Here is a 24,772-nt window from a genome sequence, read left to right as displayed (position 1 = left end):
CCTTTCAACCTAGAATGGAAAGCGGACTAGGACCCACCTACCCCATGTCCCAAGTCCTACCATAAGACTAACCTGCAGACCAGTCCAACCCCTCATCCTTCGGTTTGTGACATTGGAAGTCCAGGAGTAGCGGAATAATGATCGCTTACTCCAGAAAGTGTGTGGCAGTCTCTAACATCTGAAGAATTGTTGATATATATACAACAATTTCTTTCTTCTTTTTTTTCGGTCGTGGTTCGCCACAACAAAATCTTCATCAATCAATCTGGATTTATCAAAAGTGTTCTTAACAAATTTGGCTTTGGTGACTGTAAGCCTGTATCCACTCCATGTGATGTAAACAATGTTCTTTTAAAAGACTATGATGAATCAGATCTCTTTGATACTACCAAGTATCAATCTGCAGTTAGCAGTTTGTTAGTTTTGTCCACAAAAACCAGACCAGACATTTCATATGCAGTATGTAATGTTGCAAAGTATTATAATAAACCTTATCAACAGCATTGGTCAGCAGTTAAGAAGATCTTCAGATATCTCAAGGGAACCATTAAAGTTGGATTGCTCTATGCTAATGATGATGTAAATGAATGTGTAGGTTTTGCTGATGCTGACTGGGCTGGTGATAGATCTGACCGTAAATCAACATCAGGTTGCTGTTATATGCTGGACTGATTTCTTGGCGCTCAAACAAGCAATCGTGCGATGCACTCTCAACTGCTGAAGCTGAATATGTAGCACTATCTGGTGCAGCACAGGAAGCTGTTTGGCTTAAATCTTTGCTAACGGACTTGAAACAGGATTGTTAAAGTCCTATAACTATCTTTGAGGATAATCAACCTGCTTTGGTCCTTGCAAAGAATCAGAAAGATCACTCTCGTACTAAACATATATAAAATTTCATTTTGTGAGAGAGTTGATCAATAACCAAACCATTGGTGTGAAATATTGTCCAAGTGATAATATGTTGGCTGATATATTAACCAAGGCACTCCCTGTAGATAAGTTTAAAAAATTTAGAAAAGGGATGGAAATGACTGAACCAAAAGTGAATGAATAGGATTTACAAAAACAATACAAGCTGAGAAGGAGTGTTGAAATACATACATACATACATATACCAAGGCTTTTTTCCCCTTACAAGGGAGGTAGCCAAAAAGGGAAAGGCATAAAATCATTTCCACCCATTCCATCCCTGAATACACTCCACACCCCGCCACCCTCCCTCTTATCTGTGCACCTCCTGGATGACGGGTCATCCCTGCACCTTGTCCACTGCCCTGGGTCAGAAGCAGTGTCGCAAGACACTGAAATACAAATATATGTTATCATGCATCTTGTGTTTTTTTTTTTATTGAACATACAATAAAATGTATAGTAGGAATTTTTCATTTGATTTATTGTATGATCTGTACTTATTTGCATGTCATGTAACAAAGTTCAGTTGCTAGGCCTGAGAGTTTTTTCCCGCTCTATGGGAGACACCACGCCATTACAATTCAGTCATGGTGGAGCCACAGTGTAGAGAGGTTGATATATATATATATATATATATATATATATATACATATATATATATATATATATATGTATATATATATATATATTATTCTTAACATAAACTTATTTGTGTCTGTGCCTTTGAGGAATAATAAAAGTTAATGTTGTTTCTAAGCTTTGATATACCCATAACTTTTAACAGATTGCACAGCTAAATTCAATTTCGGAGCCGAGAAAAACAAACTAGTTTTAAAAAAGAAAATAAGCCTTGTAAAGGTTAAGGATCATAAGAAAGAATTTCAAGTTGAAATTAAAAATAGATTCGAAGCTCCAAGAACTAACGAGGACACTATGGAAGATGTTAATTTGAATTTAGTGAATATCATTAAGGAATCGGCAGAGAAAGTAGGAAGTACAAAAAACATTAGAGAAAAAAAATACTCCAAAGCTACATATACATACATATACCAAGGCCTTTTTCCCCCTTACCAGGGGGGTAGCCAAAAAGGACAAGGCACAAAAACATTCCCACCCATTTCATCCCTGAAAACACTCCACACCCCTCCACCCTCCCTCCCATCTTAGCACCTCCTAGATGACGGGTCATCCCTGCACCCTGTCCACTGCCCTGGGTCAGAAGCAGTGTCGCAGGACACAGCACATTCACAGCAAGGCCGCTTCATTAAATCGGCGACCCCCCCTCTCCGTCCCCCCATATAAAGGAGAGGACGGGGAGAAATCCCTTCGGGCTGCGTCAAAAAATTTTGCTCACACACACTACCTCACCCCCATTCCCCCGTCCAATCCACCTCATGCACCACAACATTTTCCATATACAACCATTCTCCATTCACCCCTGTCTTCTGTCCTCTCCCGTCCTTCCTCAACCGACATTCCCCTCTTCCCCAAAGCCCCCTTCACCCCATCCATCCATCTCATCCTAGGACGTCCCCTCATGTTCACTCCCTCCACATCTACCTTCCATACCTCCTTTACTAGTCTTTCTTCACTCATTCTTTCCATGTGTCCAAACCATCCTAATACTCTTTCATCCACCCTATCTCCCAGCTCCCTTTCCACCCCTGTTCTCCTCCTCACTTCCTCATTTCTCACTCTATCCAGCCTAGTAACCCCCATCATACTTCTCAGACACCTCATCTCAAACACATTCAAGTTCCTTCTCTCTTCCTCTCTCATGTTCCATGTTTCTGCTCCATACAGTGCTGTTGGCACAATCACTCCTTCATACAGTCTCCTCTTAGCATCCATTCCCAGATTCCTATTCCTCATTACACTTTTTAAACCACCAAGGCATTTACTCGCTTCTCTCAATCTACATTCTACCTCCACCTTCACTCCACCCTTTCCTGCCACATTTGCACCCAAGTATCTAAAACTATCCACTTCCTCCAGTTGCTCTCCCTTAATGCTCACTTCCAGATTACTGCCACTTTCACCCCTTGTACATCTCATCACCTTACTTTTACCCACATTTATCTTCAGCTTTCTTCTATCACACACTCTCCCAAACTCTGTCACCAACTTCCTCAATCCCTCCTCCGATCCTGCCACAAGTGCAGTGTCGTCCGCAAACAACAGCTGGCTCACCTCTCACTTTTCTCCATTTTCCTTAACCATCTCCAATCCCTGACCCACTACCCTTGCATTCACCTCTCGCACCACCCCATCCATGTATAAGTTGAACAGCCAGGGTGACATAACGCATCCCTGACGAAGTCCCACCTTTACCTCGAACCACTCACTCTCTCCATTTCTAATCCTGACACAAGCTCTACTACTCTCATACAAACTCTTGACAGCTCCCAGAAGCTTTCCTCCTATCCCGTATATCCGCATAACCTCCCACAGTGCCTTTCTGTCTACCCTGTCGTAAGCCTTTTCCAGATCCATAAAGGCCCAGAAAACATACTTCCCCTTACCTATAGCTTTCTCACATATCTGTCTTACCACAAAGATCTGATCTACACAACCTCTACCTGTCCTGAACCCACACTGTTCCTCACCAATTACTCCCTCTCTTCCTCTCCTAATCCTCTCAATCAAGATCCTCCCATAAGCCTTCCCAACTACACTTAACAAGCTAATCCCTCTGAAACTACTACATTCACACTTGTCCCCCTTTCCCTTGTAAAGTGGAACTATACAGGCACTCCTCCAGTCCCCTGGCACTCTACCTTCTCTCCATCAAACATTAAATAACCTCACCAACCAGTCCACCATCACTGTACCTCCCTTTTTCAGACATTCTGCATGGCATCCATCCAGACCAGGTGCCTTACCTGCTTTCATCATCTTAACTGCTGCCTTCACTTCATCCTTCCTTATTTCTCCTCCATTTTCCTCACTCATCACTCTCATTTTCTTCGCATTTCCCACTGCAGATATCTTTCCCTCCCTATCCTCCTTCACATTAAGCAACTCCCTAAAATATTCTGCCCATCTTCCCCTTACTGCCTTCTCCTCCATCATCATCTCTCCATCTGCACCTTTTACCTTTTCTTCCCCACTTGATTCGCCTCCTCTTCCTCTCTTAATTTCTTTCCAAAACATCTTTTTATTACTTTCAAAATTTTCTGTGATACTCCTACCCCATTTTACATCTGCTCTCCTCTTTGCCTCCTTTACCCTTTTCTTTACTTCTCTTTTCTTTTCCCTGTACGTCTCATATGACTCCCTCGTCCTACTTTGTAACCAATCTGTGAAAGCTCGCTTCTTCTCTTCTACAACCTTCTTCATTTTCTCATCCCACCATTCACTACCCTTCCTTCTACAAATGACCTAATTAAAAGAAGAAGGACCATGCAGATTAAAAACAGGAGAGACGAAATAGAAAGAGTAGAACTAAACAAGCTTATCAACAAAAGGCAAAGCTCAGAGAAAAGAAAGAGAAACATGGATGAAACAGAGGAAACTATTCGGAAAGGTGAAAGTATTGAATGGACCGAGCGCAGACATGCTTTAGGAAGACAGCAAATGATATGTTTGAAAGATAGAAATGGAAAAATAGTTAAATGTAGAGACAGAATGGTAAAAAGAGTAGAAGAATTTTACCAAGAGCTTTACTCGTCGAAGACCGTAGTTGAGTCAATAAATTCATGTGTAGACGTTAGTAGTGTACCAGAGATTACAAAAGAAGTAGAATCTGCTCTAAAAAAAATATGAAACGAGGAAGATGGTATATGAAACGGGGAAGGTGGTATATCGATAGATCTGTTGAAAGACGCAGGGAAATTAATTCACATCAAATTAGCTGAGTTGTACACCCAGTGGTTACGTTAAGAAATCGTTCCTGATGCGTGGTGCAAAGCTATAGTGGTTTTGCTTCATAAAAAAGGAGACCAGAAGGACCTTAGTATCTATCGACCAATTAGCTTGCTATCAAATGTATATATTCTCCAAGAGAGAAAACAACATAATACAATATACCTCTGTGTTTAGCTTTTGTAGATTACTAGAAGACCTTTGACCCGGTAGAACAAATAACAATACTAAACTCGCTACGCAAGCAGGATACAAACGAACAGATCGTAAGAAATTTAGAAAAGATTTATGCGAAAGGCACCGCTATAATTCGACTACATAAAGATACAGAAAAGATCGAGATCGAGAAAGGAGTACGGCAAGGCGATACAATTTCACCCAAATTATTTGCAGCTTGCTTGGAAGAGATTTTCAGAAGGTTGAGTTGGGAAAAGAAAGGTTTCACCACCCCTTGTCACCACTGTCACCACCGCTGTCGGCCGTCGATCATTACACTTAAATTTGACTTGTAATATCACTCGTCTCAAGGCCCCTTGCCTTCGTTAAGTGAGTTTCCCTAAATATTCAAGTTCCTCTTAAGCAGTAGTCTCACTATTTTCTAGGCCCCGTGCCTAGTTCTCTCGTCCTTTGGGTTAATAAAAGGGTGGTGAATTTTCTTTCTTCTTTCACTGTAATTTCACCTTCTGGTTACACTCAGGATCTCTTTCTCTCGTCTCTACATCGTCTCTCTCGATCGTCTCCCTAGATCGTCTCTCGATCCTCTCTCCAGATCGTCTCTACATCCTCTCTCTAGATCGTCTGACGAGATCCCGTATCCTACGCTAAGCTACCTTCGTCTGACGTCACTAATTTTTATAATCCAATCTCCAGTGACTTTTCAAATAAATGTCACTCCTTATGGGCGTGACTTTGAATTCATGCACCAATAGTTTTTTTTTCTCCTTCTCCACCTTGCACCAATCCGGAAAGCCATTCCAATGCCACTAGCAAAATTGTTTACCTCAGCATTAGTCAAACGAAGCTAACCTGCGCTTACAGAGTTTTGATTACATCATCGATTATAAAACAGTCACCACCGTCGGTGTGTTTACATAGACATAGCGTCACCTCAATGTTTTCAAAACAACAGGCGAGCAGGCAGGCTCATTTCCATTCGTACAACTACCGGCCTCTTACAGGGCTCGGCAGCTACCCTTGGTCGTCCCGACCAATTTCTTATTTCCCTCTTACAGGGCTTGCTAATATATTTCTAGAATAAGCTAATCTACCCTTGCGTAATTGTTAATCTACCCTCCAAAATACATCATTCATGCAATAAATTGGGAATAATACATAAACATAATACCTATAAATGTGAATAACATGCATCTCAATATATATAAGGCATTGAATTAAGCGGTTACATGGTTGATTTGCTTTGACAGAGCCAATCTCCGGAATACAACAAAGGCAATCAGTGCTGCCACTAACACTGAAAGTAAGGGTATGATAAGGATTGGTAGTATATGTAAATCATTTGAGGGAGATCTTGACAATGGTCTTCTCTTAATTTTCAAGGGAGGAGAGTTTTCAGGCAATGTGAAGTTGAAGGTTGAAATGTAGGTGTCCTCGGTTAAATGCATTGTATTAAGGGTATTAGAAATGGTGGAAATAGTGTCTGCATGCAATTCGCAGTTATCTTGAATAGAGACAAGACCTTCAACCAAATCCAATTTAGGACTCAACCCGGGACAATTTATTGATACCTTTGTCTTGTTAGGGAAAAACAGGTAATGAGATCCTTGTATGTTACAATGAGGGATTTGGTCTACCAAAATTCGTTGGTAATGACAATTGTTCATAACAGACATATTCCTAACCAGAGAATTCATGCGAAGCTTCTCGGAACACAAAAGAGATCATGCTTTCTCTTAGATTGTCTACAGGAAGGATGTAATTGATTAGAAAATTCACTATGAGCACTAACTTTAAATTCTGAATGGTTTATCATCTTTGCGAAGATAATAGCAATTCATTTGCAAAACACACTAATCTAGAGTTTGAGTGTCTCTTCTTGTTCAATATTATTTCCAACACACTTCATTTTCAAAGACAGTCTTATTACTTTAAAACAGAACAGAAAATATTAAGCATTCATATGTGATACAAATTAAATTTGAACAAAAGAGGGAAGGATAAATCAATCAAATAAAATGTGGCGGAATGTCATGCTTTATGATAATATGAGTATAGTGTGACCATGATATGAAAAGAAACTCACATTACCAGAACAGAAATTAAACATTGTGATAAAAATTAATGTAATCAAAAGAGGGAAAATGGAATAAATTAAATAAATAAAATAAATTAAATAAATAAAATCAAACTCGGATGTATGTTTTTCTGTTGATAAAAAAGAAGAAATTATTATTTACCCATAAGTATAAATGATAAAACATTTATATGACATGAACAAACCTCAGGTAAAGTGGGGTCTGACAAACCCCACGCTACTCACACCTCAGGTAAAGTGGGGTCTGACTGACCCCACGGTACTCACACCTCAGGTAAAGTGGGGTCAGACAGGCTCAAAAGCTCTATAAAGCTTATATAGAGCAAGATTCAGGAATGACCCTATCACCCCATTAAACTACTCCACTGATCAAGAAGGTATATGGGAGTACATATCTGTATGTAATATATTAGTATATTAAAATTAAAAAACAAAAAAGTATGGGGTCTGTCTGACCCCACTTTACCTGTTAAGGGTTAAAATTATCACAATACTCATTGTGTACGCAGATGTGAGGTCCTTAAGTCCTTAAGGTTTCAAGTCTGACCACAGCAGATCCTGGGCTTTTAGGTTTCCATGTATCTGCTTGACACCAAGTTCCAGTTGTTTAGGTCTCCCATCCCAAATACATACAAATGGTCAATACTATCTGTAAAATACATCAAGATTAATATTCAACTCTTGAAAAATATCATTATAATATTCTCCATAATCTCCAGGGTTATTAATATTTATGCACAAAGTATTACTATAATCATCTTCATAGATCTGCAAGCTAATTTTCCTTATGTCATCTAAATGTCCTATCAATTCTTCTCTTGATTCTAAATGTTTAAGTTTAAACTTGTTTCCACCTGCAGAATCAATTACCCTATATGGACCAGTGTACCTTGGTGAAAGTTTATTATTGGGTGAGGTTAATTTTACCATTACTAATTCTCCAATTTTCAGTTCTAGTTTATGAGCTATTTTGTGTTGTTGTTCCTTCATCTTTTGTGAATACACCTGCATATGTTTCCTAACTCTTTGGTGAATACTTTGAAGAGTATTTATCCTATTGGTTATATAATCATCCATATTATATATGGGTTTTTGCTCTGCAGTCAACATTTCATATGGCAGAGTTTTGTCCTCCCCAAAAATTATAAAATGAGGTGTATCCCCAGTTGCTACATTAATTTGATTGTTCAGGGTACACTTAACACAAGGAATCCAAGTATCCCAAGTTACACTATGAGGACTTATTAGGGTTCTAAGACATATAATTATCTTTTTGTTTAACCTTTCCACTACTCCATTACTTTGGGGATGGTTAACGAGTATATTGACTTTCTTGATGTGGAATACACTACATAGATTTTCCAAGATTTTGTTATTAAATTCAGTCCCATTATCTGAAACTAGGATGTTAGGTGTAGTAAAATTACAGATTATCTGATCATAGATTACGGAAGCAATAGTTTCAGCTTTCTTATTGATAATGGGTTGCAATATACAAAATCTTGAAAAATAATCAATAGCAACAAATAGGTATTTAAATCCGTTCTCGGATAAAGGCAATTCCAATGTATCCATGTGAACTCTTTCCCAAGGTTTCTATGGAATGGGATAGGTGAGTATAGGAGCAGGTTTTGGTGTATTTCCCTTCACCTTTACACATTTTACACACTTTTCTATATAATCATATATAGTTTTCTTCATTCCTAGCCAAAAGTACTTAAGTTGTGCCTGTCTATAAGTTTTATCCTTTCCAGGATGTGAACTACAATCACTATCATGAAGTAACTTCAATATCTCATTTACCAGAGTTTGTGGTATAACCAACTGATTTACTTGACCTCTAGAAATATCTTTCCCATTTACAAATGTTTTCCTATACAATATTCCATTAATCAAATGAAATTCCTCTATCTTATACCCCTTTGGTAGCTTTGGAGGATCTCCTCTTGGGTTCATCAAATGCTTGATTATTGAATCACATATCTCATCATCTCTCTGTTCTCTTATTAGCATTTCTTCATCTAAAGTTACTAATTCTTCTATACTACAAACAAAATTAATCAACCCAGTCCCAGTCATTGGTTGACTAATGTTTCTAGAAAGTGGATCTGCTACATTCCTTCTACCCGGAATATATTCAAATTGAACTTCATAGCACTGAAGTATCGCAAACCATCTAGCAAGTCTGCCTCTAAGATTCTTATGCTTAAATAAGTTCTGAATAGCTGTGTGATCAGTCCAAACTCTGATGGGATACCCTAGTATCATATCCCTAAAACTTTCTAAAGAATAAATTACTGCTAAAGTTTCTCTTTCAGTTATAGAATAGTTTCTCTCCGCACTATTACAAAGTCTGGATGTGTAAGCTATGGGTTTTAAAGTTCCATTTCTCTCTTGCATTAGTATGCCTCCTAACCCTATGTCAGACGCATCAGTACAAAGAATAAATTCTTTTTCATAGTCGGGAAAAATTAAAATAGGTGAACTCGTGAGTTTATCTTTCAACTTGTCAAAAGCTTGCTGTTGCGCAGGTCCCCACATGAACTTTGAGTCCCTTCTTAACAATGAACTTAGTGGATTAGCAATGTCAGCATAACTTTGAATGAATTTTCTAGTATATCCTGTTAATCCCAAAAAGCTCCTAACCTTGTCTACATTGGTCGGAACTGGAAAATTCTTGACAGCGTCCACCTTTGAATTTACTGTACTCAGTCCGTGTCTGTCTATCTTATGTCCTAAGTAAATGACACTGTCTTGCGAGAACTTACATTTTTCAAGTTTTACTTTTAACCCAGCTTCTCCTAGTCTTGAGAATATCAAATCTAATTTCTTAAAGTGCTCCACTGCAGTCTGAGAAACTATTAAAATGTCATCTAGAAATACACTGGCAGTGTTTCCTAACAATCCATCTAGAATAGTATTCATTAATCTCATGTAAGTTAATGGACTATTACATAACCCAAATGGCATTCTCTTGAACTCATAATGTCCTGTTGTAGTAGAAAATGCTGTAAACTCTCTTGAATCTTCATGCAATTCTATTTGCCAAAAAGCTGATTTGATATCTATAGTACTAAAATATCTATTCTCAGTTCCCAAACTTCTCAAAATGTCACCGATAATGGGTAATGGTAACCTGTCACGAATGGTGTGCTTATTCAATTCCCTGTAATCAATAACTGGTCGCATGGTCCCATCAGACTTTGGTACTAAGATCAACGGAAAATTCCACTCACTTTTACTATGTTCAATAATATCCTGTGATAACATTTCAGTGATAAGTTGATCTACTACAGCTAATTTAGAGTGAGGAACTCTGTAGGCTGGTATGTAGATAGGTTGTGTTCCTAGTTTTAACTTAATGTGATGTTTTAAAACAGTTGTTTTGCCTAAGGCGTCCCCCGGCAAAGCAATTGCTTTTTTATGTTTCATAAGCAAAGCAAATAAAGCTTCATCCAACTCAGGGCAATTAGTTGATTGTAATAATTCTTTATATCTATTTCTTAAGTCTATGCCTTCTTGTACTGAACAAATTGATGAAGTTGGTCATTCTATCTCCTCACTATTCTCATTTAAAATCTTAATAGGTTTAGTACACACCTGAATACATCCTATTTGTGTACCTTTCTTTAAAACTATCTCTTTATTCATAGTATTAATTACTAATACTTCTACTCTGTTCTTATTTGTCTTATAAATCCCTGAGTCCCACTTCAATCCTTTAATTTTAACTGATTCTGGGACTGTAATTACTTCAGAGTCTACATTGATTCCTTTCAAACACACTTCAACCTTATTAATTGACATGGGATGTAACAATGTCGACCTTGTTAATCCGGAATCTGCAATTCTCAAGCCATCTGTGGTTGATAATTTAGTAATCTCTGGGATTTCCTGAACTTCTGAGTTGGGTTCACAAATTGTTTTACTTTCTGTAGGGTTGGACCGCTCGGTCACGCTATCTAGGATAGAAATGTTATCTAAGGATTCATTGATTCCTGTCACTGGTCTTAAGTCTGGTTGATTTAAGAATGGGATTAACTGTGACTTCACTAAAATTCCTAAGTCAGCAGGACAAATTACCATGTTTTCTTTTCTCATAGTTGCAAGTCCTATCAATAAATCTCCTGGAAAAACAGACTCTTCTACCACTATCACTGGGATGTACAATTGTTCATTTGTATACAAGGCAACTTCTAGCTCAATCTTACCTAATGTTTTTAACTGATTTCCAGTTACACCTTGCAATGTGTAACGGATTGGTTCCAACATTTTCACTCCTGGGTTCAACTGGTTTAAAACTTTACCAGTAATTACATTAACTACAGACCCTGTATCAATAAAAATTTGAATAGGCTTATTGAACACTTTACCCGCAATGAGAGGTCCTACAGAAGTTTTACCAACAGTAATTATCAGTTTGTCAGTTTCTTTCATCTCCCTTGCATTCCCATATTTAACACAATATCGCCTATCGGTATATATATGGGGAGGTCTGAAATGGTTTATTCTGTGTCTGGGGGTTTTCCTCTTAGCCCTGGGGGTACCCGAAAATTCCGGCACTCATGAGTTCTATGTCCGATTATATTATGGTAAATACAGAATGGAGGGTTCCTACATTGATACTCATTGTGACCTTCGTATTTGCAATTTCTGCAAATAATCCCATAAAAACATTCTTGTGCCTTGTGTCCCCATGCATTACAATTAAAACATAGAATTCTGGTATCCCTATCCCTAGATGGACTTCTAGCATGTCGCCTATGTCCTACCTCTGTTTTCTTAAACTCTCTAGAGTTCCTATATTGGCTTTGTTGATTTATAGGCATTACATATGGGTTTATTGTTCTGGTCTCACTGTATCCTTGAAGAAGATAATCTACTTCTCCTAAACTGATATTTGATTTTAGATCTTTGTACAGCCTTTCTGCTGTTAAGTCATCAGAATTCTTTGCCAATAAGCTAAATGTAATCAATTTGATTACCTGTGAGATTTTCATCTCACTAGATCTTTCTATCCAGTCTGAATCTTTCAAGATAGAATTCATGTCTTTTGACCATCTATCTAATCTAGCTAAGTACTCTGTGTCAGTTTCACTTGTCCTAACTTCCTTAATCATTTTTACCAATGATCTAATAGGATCCTGATCACATTTGGACATGAAATGTTTAAGAAAGGCTTTCTTGTAATTATCATATTGATTAATTTCTTCCATTTGCTGGAAGTTAATGACAAACCTCGCCCTTCCATGCTCTGGATCTATATTCTCCTTGAGAATCTCAATCTTACGATTCTCATTGGTAATGTTTTTACTAACTATAAGAGTGTCTATGAGGTTCAGGAACTTGTTTACACCATATGTGTTAGACTCTCCTGTGAATTTTGGAATATTTGTATTTGATGTGTGAATTTCGTGTCTCAACACGTTAGAATTCTGAGGGGTACTCATACTTCTTACTAATACCTTGCTTTAGCCTGGCTGCTTGCGATGTCGCTTCGTGATGTCAATGTCTGGTTTGACGTCCTTCTACGGTCTTGTCATTCGTCAACGACGTTGTTCCTCCTCCATCACACACTCTGCCTTGAAGACCGCCTTGTAGATGATGATCACCTTGAAGAATCTTGAAGAATGCTTGTTCCCATCGTAGCAGTTACTTGAAGTTGTAGATTTCTCTCGTAGTCGTCTTGGAACTAATACACTCTTGATTTTGGTTGTCTTGTTCCCGTAGACTTCTTGCGCCACTTCTCTTCGGAGGTGTTTAACACTCAGTTCGTTCGTCGCACCGCTGTTCACCACTTTCACCACCCCTTGTCACCACTGTCACCACCGCTGTCGGCCGTCGATCATTACACTTAAATTTGACTTGTAATATCACTCGTCTCAAGGCCCCTTGCCTTCGTTAAGTGAGTTTCCCTAAATATTCAAGTTCCTCTTAAGCAGTAGTCTCACTATTTTCTAGGCCCCGTGCCTAGTTCTCTCGTCCTTTGGGTTAATAAAAGGGTGGTGAATTTTCTTTCTTCTTTCACTGTAATTTCACCTTCTGGTTACACTCAGGATCTCTTTCTCTCGTCTCTACATCGTCTCTCTCGATCGTCTCCCTAGATCGTCTCTCGATCCTCTCTCCAGATCGTCTCTACATCCTCTCTCTAGATCGTCTGACGAGATCCCGTATCCTACGCTAAGCTACCTTCGTCTGACGTCACTAATTTTTATAATCCAATCTCCAGTGACTTTTCAAATAAATGTCACTCCTTATGGGCGTGACTTTGAATTCATGCACCAATAGTTTTTTTTTCTCCTTCTCCACCTTGCACCAATCCGGAAAGCCAGTCCAATACCACTAGCAAAATTGTTTACCTCAGCATTAGGCAAACGAAGCTAACCTGCGCTTACAGAGTTTTGATTACATCATTGATTATAAAACAGTCACCACCGTCGGTGTGTTTACATAGACATAGCGTCACCTCAATGTTTTTAAAACAACAGGCGAGCAGGCAGGCTCATTTCCATTCGTACAACTACCGGCCTCTTACAAAAGGTTTCAAGATTAATGGCGAATATTTGAACCACCTAAGATTTGCGGATAACATCATTCTTATTTCAGAAAGAGCAGAAGACTTGCAAGATATGCTGAGTGATCTAAACAAGGAAAGTCTCAAAGTAGGTTTAAAAATTAATAAGAGTAAAACTAATGTTCAACACGAAAGTTCAAAGTAAGGAGATTATAATTGATAGTGAGAGTCTTGAGGAAGTTGAAGAGTATAATCATTTAGGCCAAATGGTGAAAGTGACGAAAGATCATGATAATGAAATAAAAAGACGCATTTCAATTGGTTGGTAAGTGTTTGGTAAGTATAATAAAATCCTGAGAGGCTCTCTACCTTTATGTTTGAAACGTAAAGTTTACAATCAATGCATTCTACCAGCAATAATCTACGGATGTGGGGCTCGGAAACTGACGAAGGCGATGGAAACAAAGCTAAGGACTGCACAGAGGAGAAAGGAGAGATCAATGATTGGAATAACACTGAGAGACCGAAGGAGACCATGTTGGGTGAGAGAGCAGACTAGAGTGAAAGATATTGTGGAGGCAGTAAAAGAGAGGAAGTGGAATTGGGCAGGTATAAGTTAGTGCGAACGACTGATGAGCGATGGAGCAAGTATGTTACTGAATGGACGCCACGAGATAGGAAGCGTGGAAGAGGGAGACCAGACAGAAGGTGGAGAGACGAAGTCGAGAAGTTTGCAGGAGTGACGTGGCAGAGGATGGCGCAGTCATGTGATTCATGGAATGCTATGAAGGAGGCCTTTGTTCAATAGTGGACTCAGGATGGCTGATTTGATTGATTGACTCAAGGTTCTGTGTATGTCCTTGTGTGTGTGGACCACTTTAGTAGCTTGTAATATTGGCTCCCTTACATAGCAAGTCTGCTCCAGTAGTTGCCCATGCTTTAGTTTCTCTTTTTTTTTTTCCATACACTACTCCTTCAGTGCTTCTTAGTGACAATGGGACTGAATTTAGGAATGAGGTTTTAGCGAACATTTGTGAACGTTACAGCATCACGCAAACCTTTGTGACTGCTTACCATCCTGCATATAATGGTCTCGTAGAGCGGACGAGTAGGAAGATTTTGGACATTCTTAGACACGTTGCTAGTGGCCTCCATGAATTTTAGGAGGATTGGCTTCCGCATGTCAGTGCTCGCATTAATACCACAATTAATGTTTCCACAGGTAAGACGCTTCGTTACGTCATCTACAGAGTGGAAAAACGGCTCCCATATGATGTGTTAGACCAGTGTTTCTCAACTTTTTTTTGTTCTGCGGCCCCTTTGGACACGATAAAAAAAAAACTTGTGGCCCCCATGCCAACTCCATCCATTCCTCACCCTGATCACCCAAAGAAGTGAAAATATCATGGACTCAAAACACTTCAGTCACAAGCCACGATGTTCTTGAGTGGATTGTTGTTTTCCTCCAAATATGCCTCAAGTTTTTTGAAGATTGACTCGCCTTTAGTGTCAGTTGTTAATTTCAGTGCAAAAATCAATTCTTCACGCATTCCATCAACATCAAGGAACCTTACGAACGCCATCAAAAGGGCAGAATTGTCAGGTAAGGTAGTTTCGTCAAGTTGAAGAGAGAACTCATTCACCTGCAATTTTAAGACTAATTGGCTCTCAACATCAGCTACCATTTCATCGATACGTCGCGATACTGAAGAGTTGCTCAGCGGAATAACACTAGTGACCTTACAGCTTGCTTGGAAGAGATTTTCAGAAGGTTGAGTTGAGAAAAGAAATGTTTCAAGATTAATGGCGAATATTTGAACCACCTAAGATTTGCGGATAACATTATTCTTATTTCAGAAAGAGCAGAAGACTTGCAAGATATGCTGAGTGATCTTTACTTCATGACTGTTGAAAGCACTATGGCCACTGCCGGCATGATGAGAGATTCACCGATAGTATGAGGTTTGCCTGCTTTTGCGATCAAATTGGATATCTTATAAGAAGCCAGCATTCCTCTGTATATTTTTGCCACTTTTTGGGTGAACATACGATTCACTGTCATTCTTCCATGGAACTCACCACGTAAATTCTTGAAAAACTCTAGCGGCTTGTCTTTCTTGTCGTTATGCGCAGTCTCCAGGTGGTTTTTTTTTCAGTTTGCAGGGGCGCGTACTCTCATTTGACATGGAGGCCTTGCATATCAGGCACATGGGCATTGCAGAATTTTGTGTGGACTTGATGGATCCATAAGCAAGATATTCGACTGAATATTGAGTGCATTTTTCCTTAGGTGCACTAGCCATACTTTTCTGGAACATAAACAAACGAAACTCATTAATACTAAGTACCGATATTATTGAATGGGAAATATCTGCCCTCCAAATAACTAAGCAAGCTAACAAATAAACAAAAACTATTAGCCATAAGTTTTGCATTTCGCGAAAAGGAATGTAGTCTGCTCTTTACACACATTTTTCAACATATGAGAAATGAGATGTATTCTTTGCTCACAACCTGAAGCAAAACGACGAAAATAAACTTATGGTTTTAATGCGAAAATTCAGCGATAGCGAAGCAATAGTAGAAAAAAAAAACAATCACAGGGAAAAGAAAACTCCAGATTGGCCCTGTCCTAGCCCACCACGAAACAAATACCTCCACAAAAAGCCGCTTCCCAATACTAGGTACCTACCCAGCGTGTAGAGCAGATGTTTGCAGTAGCAGAGCCGAGAGTCAAGTGCTTGTATTTGGTCTGGCACGTTTATATACTATACAGTGTTTCCGGCGGAACCCTTTGATGTGCCACTTTTATCCTGTGAACAGTGTTTCCGGCGGTACCACGTGTTGTGACGTTTTCATCTCGCGAGTCAGCGCCGGAAGTCTGCTGTTGCAGCCTGTATGCTAACTCTGTGGCGCATCTATGCGGCTACACCGCCATAATCCCACTGACACATGAATCACACGCACTTGCTCACACGCTCAATTGCATCGACATACAGTCGTCATGTGCCACAATTTATCCTCGCTGACAAACGAAATTCCTCTGTGGCTCCCCGTGACCTCCTGTGGTCCCCATTTCTTAAAATTGGCCGCGTGGCCCCCTGTAAAAAAAACACATGACCCCCGTTGAGAAACTCTGTGTTAGACAGTCCTACTCGTCCCCTCTACAATTTTGATTATTATAGTCAACTCCAATGTCACACATTACATAGGATTTGTGATTCTATATAAGAAAAACTTGATGACTCCAAGTCCAAAATGGTGAAACACCAGCATAGCCAGGCTACGCCTGTTAACATAAGTATTGGTGATCATGTTTATAAAAGCATGCCTGACCACCAATCTAAACTCAATTGTAGGTTTACAGGTCCCCTTTTGGTTACTGAAAAGTTGCATACCAATAAGTTCAGGGTCTTTGATCCTTCCCAGAGACTGAGGGGAGTGTTGCACGCTGAAAGACTTAAGGTAACAAGAGTGCCTATCTCTGCATTTGCCCGGCCTCTCCCTAGGCCCATTGTATAAACTATGCCTCCTGTATCTACTCTTCACAATTATAACCTCCATTCAAGGGGTCTTATCTCTTAATTTCTGTATTTGTGCACATTTTATGTTATCCATGGTGTCTTGAACTGTATTTTTTGTAATGGTTACCATTTTTGCGTCCATTTATGTGATTCTTATGTTGTATTCCTTGTAATGTTTACTATTTTTATGCCAATTTCTTAGGTATAATGTATAACCGTTGTTATACGTCTGGCAATTGTTTTCTTTTGTCTATTGTTTTCACTGGCACCAGTTCTTATGTATTCTTATATGTGTTTTTGTATTCTTTTGCCTATGTATATATATATATATATATTTATATATATATATATTATATATATATATATATATATAATATATATATATATATATATATATATATATATATATATATATATATAATGTATTTTTGTTGTATAGCTTGTGTTCATGTACAAAAAATTTCCCCACACTTTTATATGTAAACTGGTGTGTGGGGAGTTTGTTGTGTATGTTTTGCCCTTATATCTTAAAAATCACTAATATTAAACTATTCTTTTTAACTAATTAATAAACAGATAAATAAATAAAATTGGTCCTAATACCCCCTTGGGTATACTCATACACTAATATTACATTATTCTTATCAACTTAAAAAAAAAAAAAAAAAAAAAAAAAAAGGAATTTGGTCCCGAGGCCCTCTTGGGTATACTCACCACCCCCCAAGTGAAGCATTAATAATTAGCACCCCTTTTTAACACAATAGTGCCCCCAAGGGTGCGATACTCCCCACATTAGAAATTATTAGCCTAGGATATCGCTGTGGGTGGTAAATGCTACGTACAGGAATAAACAACCACGAGCGCTGTAAAATCTACGGAGCTGAGGTGTAACAACCCCCCACCACTATCTGCTAGAGTGCAGAGCCACTGCTATTCTTTGCCTAGATCTCATCCCACCACTCACCGCGGCAAAGGTGGCGCGGCATTTCACTATCTCTCTTTCTGAGGCAGCCCTCATCTTCTTGGGGTCACACCCTCTCCCTGACGCCGCAAGTGGTTGAGGGGTAACTCCCCATGGTCTTTGATCACATGTTGAACCCATGATCGACAGCTATTATCCTCCCGGTGGGAGCTCAGCTCATACATAACTGATATATGGGTAATGCTGTCACCTTACACAGACACACACCCCAACTCGCCGCCCACTAGAGTTGGAGAGATGACTCGCAGCGTAGTGATACTTATATTATTTCAGTCCTAGGCAGGATGCCAACTCAGACCGCCGTAGTAGCAACCGTCGACCAGTGTCCCTCATCTCCCTAATATCAAAGCACCGCTACTAATAACAGTGACATCGCGTGGACAACAAATCCTGTACGTGAACTGTTCCGCATCACCTGCAAGGTAAATGTCCGAGCGGGTACTAGACCCGAATAAATACATTTACCAAAGGCTTTTTCCCCCTTACAAGGGAGGTAGCCAAATTCAAAGACATAAATCCACTCCCACCCATTTCATCCCCACATACTCCACTCCCATTCATCACCCCTCCCTTCCTCTTCTCTTGACTCCTCCTGGATGGCGGGTCATCAATGCATATCGCCCACTGCCGTGGGTTAGAAGCAATGCAGCAAGACACAGCATATCCATAGTAAGGTCGTTTCATTTAATCGGCGACGCCCCCCCTCCCTTCTCCGTCCCCTCATGTAGAAAAAGAGAAGACGGGGAGAAATCCCTTCGGGCTGTGTCAAAATATCATTCATACACACTCCCTCACCTCCCCATCCCCCACGCACTCCCTTCCATGCATCACAGCATCATCCATACACAACCATTCTCCACTCACCCTTATCTTCTCTCTTCTTCCTTCCTTCCTTCCTTCCTTCCTTAACGGACATTCCCCTCTTTCCCAATGCCCCTTTTACCTCATCCATCCATCCCGTCCTTGGTCGCCCCCTCATGGCCATTACTTCCACCTCTGCCTTCCTCCCCTCTTTTACTAATCTTTCTTCACTCATTCTTTCCATGTGGCCAAACCATCCCAATACTCTTTCATCAAACCCATCTCCCATCTCCCTTTTCATCCCCGCTCTCCTCCTCGTTTCTCACTATATCCAACCTAGTAACCCCTACCATACTTCTCAGACATTTCATCCCAAAAATCTTTGGAATCTTCCTCTCTTATGTTCTATGTTTGTCAGCACAATCAATCCTTCATACAATCTCCTCTTAGTACCCATTCCCAAATGTCTATTCCTCATTACACTTTTTAATCCACCAAGGCACTTACTTGCTTCTCTCAATCTACATTCTACCTTCCACTTCCACTCCTCCCTTTCCCACTACATTCGCACCCAAATATCTAAAGCTATCCACTTCCTTCAGTCTCTCTTCCTTAATATTCATTTCCAATTTGCTGCTACATTCTCCCTTTGTACATCTCATTACCTTACTTTTACCCACATTTATCTTCAACTTTCTTCTTTCACACACCTTCCCAAACTCTGTCACTAACTTCCTTAATCCCTACTCTGATCCTGCTACAAGTGCAGTGTCGTCAGCAGACAACAATTGGTTTATCTCCCACTTTTTCTCCATTTTCTTCAACCACCTCCAATCCCCGACCCATTAACCTTGCGTTTACCTCTCGCACCACATTATCCATGTATAAATTGAACAGCCAATGTGACATAACATATCCCTGGTGAAGTCCTACCTTTAACTCAAACCATTCACTCTCTCCATTTCTAATCTTAACATACTCTACTACTCTCGTAAAAACTCTTGACTACTCTCAACAGCTTTCTTCCCATCCCATATATCTGTAATACCTCCCACAGTGCCTTCCTGTCTACCCTGTTATGTCTTTTCCAAATCCATAAAGGCTAAAAAAAATATCCTTACCTCTTCCTAAAAAAAAAAAAAAAAAAATACATATCTGCCTTGCCACAAAAATCTGATCCACACAATCCTTACCTGTCCTAAAGCTACACTGTTCTTCACCAATTACTCCCTCTGTTACTCTCCTAATCCTCTCAATCAAAATCCTCCCATAAGCCTTCCCAACTACACTCAACAAATTGATCCCTCTGAAATTACTACACTCACACTTGTCACCTTTTCCCTTGTAAAACGGAACTACACAGGCACTCCTCCGCCACTCTACCCCCCTTTAAACAAATATTAAACAATTTCACCAGCCAGTCCACAATCACTATACCTCCCTTTTTTTTTAGACACTCTGCATAACACCCATCCAACCCAGGTGCCTTACCTGTTCTTTTCATTTTAATAACTGCTTTCACCATCTTTTCTTATTTCTCCTCCATTTTCCTTATTCAACACGGTCATTTTCTTAGCGCTTCCCACTGCAATTTCCTTTCCCTCCCTATCCTCCATCACATTTAGTAACTCTCTAAAATACTCTGCCCATCTTCCTCTTACTGGTGTCTCTTCCATTACCATCTCCCCACCTGCACCTTTTACCTTTTCTTCTCTACTTGATTCGCCTCCTCTTCCTTTTCTTGATTTCCTTCCAAATCATCTTTTTATTACTTTCAAAAAATTCTGTTATACTCTTACCCCATTTTACATCCGTTCTCCTCTTCGCCTCATTTATCTTATGCATTAATTCTCTTCTCTTTTCTCTGTACTGTTGTGGTTAGGTTCGGACAAGCCAGGGAAATGAAACTCACAATAACACTAAGGCACGCAAGATTTAATGAACACTAGGCTCGGAGGTCACGGGCGAGGGCTCGTAGAGGGAAGGTCAGGAGTGAGGGCATCGTGTTCGGGTCACTTCGGGGTCACCACTTTGTTGTGCTTAGGTTCGGACAAGCCAGGGAAATGAAACTCACAATAACACTAAGGCACACAAGATTTAATGAATACTAGGCTCGGAGGTCACGGAAGAGGGCTCGTAGAGGGAAGGACCGGAGAGAGGGCCTCTTCGAGTGTCGTGAGCTGTGAGCGAAGGGCCACAGGAGGGAAGGTCCAGGGTGAGGGCCTTCAAGTGTCGTGGGCTGAGAGCGAAGGGCCACTTGAAGCTTGGAGATGTTGTGCCCGAGGCGACTTGCTGGAGAGAACTGCTTGTGTCTGAGGCGACTTGCCGGAGAGAACTGGTCCCGAGGCGACTTTCTGGAGAGAACTGGTCCCGAGGCGACTTGCTGGAGAGAACTGCTTGTGTCCAAGGCGACTTGCTGGAGAGAACTGGTTGTCTCGGCAAGACGCCAGTATTGTGGTGATGGTGACGCGGCGCTGGTCAAAACCAGACTGGCCGTCACACAACTCGAGCTAGTAGTTAGCAAGACGTCTCGGCCAGCTCCAGCCAGCAGCCAATCAGAAACTCGGGAAAGCTGTCCGGGGACCTCGCTGAGCCACCAGCCTCCTTTAAAAGGACGGCTTCTTGCTGAGACAACCAGACAACCAGACACTTGACGTCGGCAGGCGGGTGTACACCGCCCGTCTGCCCCCCCTCGCTCCGCCCCTTGATCAGCTCTAAAAGGACTTCAAACCCAGTCTGGGGATAAACAGACAACGCTCGCCCCACCTGTGGCTTATCAGGTTCGCCCTCTACACGCGGAAAGTGAAATCAACTCACTTCTCGTAAGATACACACATACACCTCTCACGAACAGAGCCACAAATCACGCGCAAACATATACACTTACTTTTTCTTCGACTAAAATTCGCTTCCTTTCTAACTTTCTCTTCTACTACATCTTCTCATTTCAGTTTACCTCCCACTAAAGATTTTTCCGTTTTTCCACCTTTCTCTACTACTACGCCTCCTACCATTTTCTAAACTTTAGTTGGTGATCCTAACCCCGTTGGTAATCCTAACCTCCGGCGTCAGGCGCTTCCCTCCAAGCTCCTGGTCCAGTCCTCCTAAGCCATGACAACAATCTAGCCCCTAATCGCTCGCAATTCGCCCGGTGGCAATAGCCCTCTTTTATACACTACTATCTTTTCATTTTCTAACAGACATTCTTACCCTCCTACAAAACCCGATCCCGCGCAAGCGAGGTGGTCTTTTCTTGGAATCCAGAATCCAGACACTTGTTGCCCAACCACCAACGTGTACAGACCATCGCTACGCAAAGTTTACTCTTACCGAAGAAATTCCCAGTACCCGAGATAATTCTCGTACCCTTGAGAACTCGCTCTGCTGGATGTCATGTCCCCTTAACTCTGCTGCAGACAGCCATTGCCCTTGAGGTCTAAAAACTTGGTCTGCTCTGCAGTAGAGGGGGAAATCCCTCCCGGTCTCGTGTCCCTTCGACACACCCGGCATAGACGCGTGCGTGCTTGGCCAGAGCTCACCAAGGATAGTAGCCGTCCCCACGACTCCCGCGCCGAACCACTCTCCCACCCGTTCGCGGCAAATTCAGTGTAGTCGCCGATATTCCCATTGACTAACAACAACTAACGTTTCCTGCCCCCCGCCTACAACAATCGCCCCACAATCACCACCCCCTTACACGACACGAATCACACAACCAAACACACGAGCGCAATGGGTAGAATCAGGATACGGGACTTACGTCCCACAGGCAAACAACGGACAACAGAACTATGGAACACTCTAGGCCAAAACAACATTTACATCCAAAAACTAATTACACTACACTCAGCATTCATTCTGATTACTGATGACACAACCACAGAAACACTTTGCAAAAAAAACACAAAAACAACCTTCAACAACAACGGCTTCGACATCTTAGACCCACCTGAACTCAACGCAAACAGAACACTAGTTATTACACAAGTAGACCCCTTCATCACAGAACACACAAAAGAAGAAATTAAAACTGAAATCGAAAGACTGAACACAAACACACACGTCACAGAAGTCATCAAAATACCACGCACTAAGACAGTACTCAAGATAAAATTCGAATCCACACAAATGGTGAAAGAATGCCTCCTGAAGGGACTTAAAATTTTCTCTCAATCATTCCCCACACACGCACTCAGACAGGAAACATACACATACATCCCCCAATGCACAAATTGCTATTCACTTGAACACACACGCAAACAATGCCCACACCCATCCACATACACAATTTGCTCCAACTGCGCATCTACACAACATAGACAAACCCAATGCACCTGTGCCTTAACCAAGTGCCTCCTTTGCGACGGAGACCACCCAGCTGTGGCAATGCGGTGCCCCCCCAAAAAGGAGAAAGGTAAACAAATCAACAGCCAAACAAACCAACAACCACACACCAACACACAAACCTACGCCACAGCCACACAACAAAAAACCGCCCTCCTCCCTACACCAACAACTACAAACACATCACTACACCACATGACAACAATTAACACAGCCATCACACTAGCTACACTCATGGACACACAAGAACCAGGTACATTTCAAACCACACTGGATGCAATATACAAAGCCAACGGACTCCCAACAGTCATAATCCCCACACAAGCCATCAACACCACACAACTAGCAAAAGCACTCAGTAACCACTCAAAAACTATCACAACACCAGTCATAACACCCACCAACACACAGACCACAGAAACCACAGAACCCATGGAAACAACAGAACAGACACTAAAAAGACCCGCATCCAACACTGAAAGCACTGACCCCCCACAGAAACGAACACCAAATCCAAGAAACAGCCTGGGACTTCAACTCGTCACATCAGAAACAGAACAGATACCAACAGAACCCACACACGACACCTTAAAGACACTCATCACCAAACAAAAAATAAAAATAATATACACAGCACCACACAAAGAAAAAGACATCATTGCACAAATAGCCAAAGACCAAATAAACCTAACACATTACAACATAGTAAGACTAAACCAAACCAAATTTAACAAACTCAAACAAGGACACTTTGACCTCCACGACAAGAACACAGAGCACGAACACCACTGGACACACAACGCCGAATAAACAACCACAACAACACACTTCTACCCAACACCATGGAACAAATACACATCATCCAACACAACATAATACAGTGGACATTCAACAGAAGAAACGAACTCTGTAACATATACAACATAATAACACCAGACATCATACTATTAAACTCGATAGGCACACCAGACAGACTAAAAATACACAACTACACAGTACACCGACGAAACGACTACAATCAAACACATGCAGGTATAGCAGTAGCAATTAAACACAACATTAAACACAAAATACTAGACGACTTCCAAGACGAAATACTAGCGCTTCAAATTGACACAAACCAAGGACCAATAATAATAGCAACGTTGTACTTACCCCCCTATAAACGACATACTAAGACTAACCAGAAAAAGACTACCAGTATACATAATAGGAGACATGAACGCTAAACACCCCACACTAGGACACATCAACGCAAACATCACTGGAACACAAATAGCACAACTAATACAAAGAAGACACATAACACACTTACGACCAGACTTCCCCACCTACATCACACAAAACGGACAAGGAACACCAGACATAATACTAACAAACAGACACCATCATCTAAATTACAGAATCACACTAGGACACCTAACTACATCAGACCACATCCCAATATACTTAACACTAGCAACAAAACCTATAATAATAACCACACCAGAAAGATATATATTCCACAAAGCAGACTGGACAGGATTCAAGAATACACTAAACACAGAGAGGACAAA

The sequence above is a fragment of the Oratosquilla oratoria genome, chromosome 15 (genome assembly GCF_046742065.1).
Source record: "Oratosquilla oratoria isolate Oo_2021 chromosome 15, ASM4674206v1, whole genome shotgun sequence".
Classification (NCBI taxonomy): domain Eukaryota; kingdom Metazoa; phylum Arthropoda; class Malacostraca; order Stomatopoda; family Squillidae; genus Oratosquilla; species Oratosquilla oratoria.
This window is presented reverse-complemented; position numbering follows the sequence as displayed.